The sequence below is a fragment of the Myotis lucifugus genome, unplaced genomic scaffold, assembly GCF_000147115.1.
Source record: "Myotis lucifugus unplaced genomic scaffold, Myoluc2.0 scaffold_24, whole genome shotgun sequence".
Lineage (NCBI taxonomy): Eukaryota > Metazoa > Chordata > Mammalia > Chiroptera > Vespertilionidae > Myotis > Myotis lucifugus.
In genome coordinates, this window is record NW_005871072.1 from 1,017,846 (window position 1) to 1,021,572 (window position 3,727).

The following is a 3,727-nucleotide window of genomic DNA, read 5'->3' on the forward strand; positions in this document are numbered from 1 at the left end:
AAGTTAAATACTTTTGTATAGCATTAGCACACACAATGTTCTTTTGTGTAGTTTTAAGTCAGAACTTAATGCACCCTTCTACATGTAATTATCAAATGCCTACTAAACCATATCCATTCTAAGCACTGAGAATAAAATTAAAAATTATGATGATAAAGCTCATATTGTAGAGTGAGAGACAGAAATAAGTAAATATGCAAACATATAAAATATAGTTTTATAGAGGGTTAAGTTACATAAAAAATTCAAAGATAGACTATCTAAATGGAGAATCATTGTGTACAAATGGCTATTTAGCTTTGTTGTTAAGAAAAGCCTTCAGAGCAATTAAATGAAAAGAAGAATGATGAGACGTAAGCAGCCTTGAAAAACTCTAAGGAAATCTGTAGCTCAGGAGAATGACCAAGATAGAGTAATGAAAACTTAAATTTGTTAGGAAAGAAGGGAATAATAAAAAATTTTAAAAAGCTTCAATGTATTGAGAAACTATTCTATGTCAGGACACATATATCATTTGTTAACTTCTCCATAGTTATGCAAGGTGATAAGCTTTATAACTGCAAATTGAGAGGTAAAATGTAAATGATAAAATTAAATTAAAATAAGATCACACACAAACAATGTGCTCATGGAAGGAAGAATCAACATAGTTAAAATGTCCGTATTACCCAAAGCAATATAGAAATTTAATGCAATCCCCATCAAAATACCAATCACGTTTCTAAGTAGATAGAACAAAAAATTATCAGATTTGTATGGAATCATGAAAAACCACGCATAACCAAAGCAACCCCAAGAAAAAGCAATGAAGCTGGGAGAATCACACTCCCTGACTTCAAATTATAATACAAAGAGATGATAATTAAAATAGCATGATATTGGCAGAAAAACAGACACAGAGACCATAGGAACAGAAATGAGAGCCCAGAAATAAACCAACATGTATGTGAGCACATAATTTTCGGCAAAGGAGTTGAAAACATACAATGGAGAAAAGAAAAGCCTCTTCAATAAATGTTGCTGGGAAAATTGGAAAGCCTCATGCAACGGAATGAGAGAAGATATTTGCAAACAATAGCTTCAACAAGGGATTAATATCTAAAATATATAAATAACAACTAACACCAAACAAGCAATACAATTAAAAAAATAGAGAGAGGGCCTAAACAGACACTTCTCCCAAGAAGACATACAAATGGCCAACAGATATATGAAAATATGCTCAACTTCACTAGCTATTAGGGAAATGCAAATCAAAACTCCAGTAAGATACCAACTGACATCTGTTAGAATGGCTATTATCAACAAGACAACTAATAATAAGTGTTGGAGAGGTTGTGGAGATAAAAGATCCCTCACTCAATGCTGTGGGACTATAACCTTATACAGCCACTATGGAAAACAGTATGGAGGTTCCTCAAAAAATTAATAGAGTTACCATATGACTCAACAATCAGTTTTTCTGGGTATTTCCCATCCTCTTTTTGTTGAATTTATTGGGGGTGACGTTGCTTAATAAAATTATATAGGTTTCAGGTTTTCAATTCTATAATTCGTCATCTGTATATGTTACTGTGTGTTCACCATCCCAAGTCAGGTCTCCTCCCATCCACCTAACTGGAAAAGTTGAAAACATTTATTTGCAATGATATATGCACTCTTAAGTTCATTGCAGCATTTATTCATAGTGGCCAAGACATGGAAACAATTGAAGTGTCCTTTGATAGATGATTGGATAAGGAAGGTGGTACATATATGAATACTATTTAGCTATAAGAAAAGACGAAATACTGCCACTCACAACAGCATGGATGGACCTTGAGAATATCATGCTAAGTGAAATAAATCAGTCAGAAAAAGTTAAGAACCATATGATTTCACTCATATGTGGGATATAACAAATGAGCAAACAAAAATCCTAGACACAGACAACAGTACGGTCGTTAACTGAGAGAAGGGAGGAGGTGGGGGGTAATAAAGGGAAACAGTGTCAAATATATGGTCACAGAAAATAATCTGACTTGGGGGGGGGTGGTTGCATAATGCAATATGAAGGTCATACATTATAGTAATGTCTACTTGAAACCTATATAATCTTATTAATCAATGTCACTCCAATACATTTAATTTAAAAATGGAAATAAAAGGAAATCATACTTAGGCACATCATAATCAAACTATCAACACCAAAAGCAAAGGGACATCTCAAAAGTAGATGAAAAATGGGGAAGAGATAGGGTTGACATATTACTTTTAAAGGGGCATCATATGAGACAGGCAAGTGACATCTCAAAAGAAATACCAAATGCCCTATCTCACAGACCTAGAATGAACTCTCCAAAAATTCATCTGGAATTAAAAAAAGACCCCGAATAGCTGCAGCAATCCTCAGAAAGAAGAACAAAGTAGGTGGGATCTCAATACCAGATATCAAGATGTATTACAAAGCCACTGTTCTCAAAACTGTCTGGTACTGGCATAAAAATAGACATATAGATCAATGAAATAGAATAGAAAACCCAGAAATCGACCTAAACAACTATGCTCAATTAATATTTGACAAAGGAGGCAAGAACATACAATTGAGTCAAGACAGTCTCTTCAATAAATGGTGTTGGGAAAATTGGACAGATACATGCAAAAAAATGAAACTAGACGACCAACTTATACCACACACAAAAATAAACTCAAAATGGATAAAGGACTTAAACATAAGAGGGGAAACCATAAAAATACTAGAGGAATCCACAGGCAGCAAAATCTCAGACATATGCCGAAGCAATTTCTTCACTGATACTGGTCCTAGGGCAGTGGTCGGCAAACTCATTAGCCAACAGAGCCAAATATCAACAGTACAACAATTGAAATTTCTTTTGAGAGCCAAATTTTTTAAACTTAAACTAGATAGGTAGGTACATTGTTATTAACTTAATTAGGGTACTCCTAAGCTGGCCTTTGCTAAAAACGTCCTCAATTTGATTGAGGTACGTTCGCTGAGTTCGACCCCTTCCAACTCTCCCACCCACAATTGTTTTGTATACTTGTTTCGTCTATCTCCTTTCGTTCATCCTCTCTATATGTCCAAACCATCTCAACATACCTTTCTCAATCCTTGACACTACATCTTCTTTCACTGCACAACGTTCCCTAAAATTAACTTAATAAACTTTACTTAAAGTTTTAAGTCTTAGTTAAACTATAGGTACGTTGAATAAAACTTGATATCATACTTAATAACGATATTATTTATTGATAAAATTAAATTCCTTACAATATACCTTACAATATCCATAAAATTAAATCATGACAATGACTGACAAACACTAATGTGAACAATGGCCTTGCATCCCCTTGGAAAGTTTGGATAAGTCAAGTTTGTATGTTGTTTTTAATTTTAGGCATGATTCCAGGTTCTGATCAATAAGACGACTTCTCAATTTACACTTGATAAGGTTCATGCTTGAAAATGATTGTTCGCATAAATATGTAGACCTGAATAAGGAAAGAAGAGCAAACGCTAGTTTTTTCAGTTGATTATATGAGTCAGGAATACTATTCCAGGTGTTAAAAATCAACATATCTTCCTTCTTCAGGTCTTTCAAAGCAGACCACTTGTGCTGTGAACTAAGTTCACATTTGTTTTTCTCCAATATTTCTATATCAGCACAAAGACGTTCAAATTTCGAGCTCCACAGTTCTTTGTTTTTTAAATCCAGCAATTGCATTT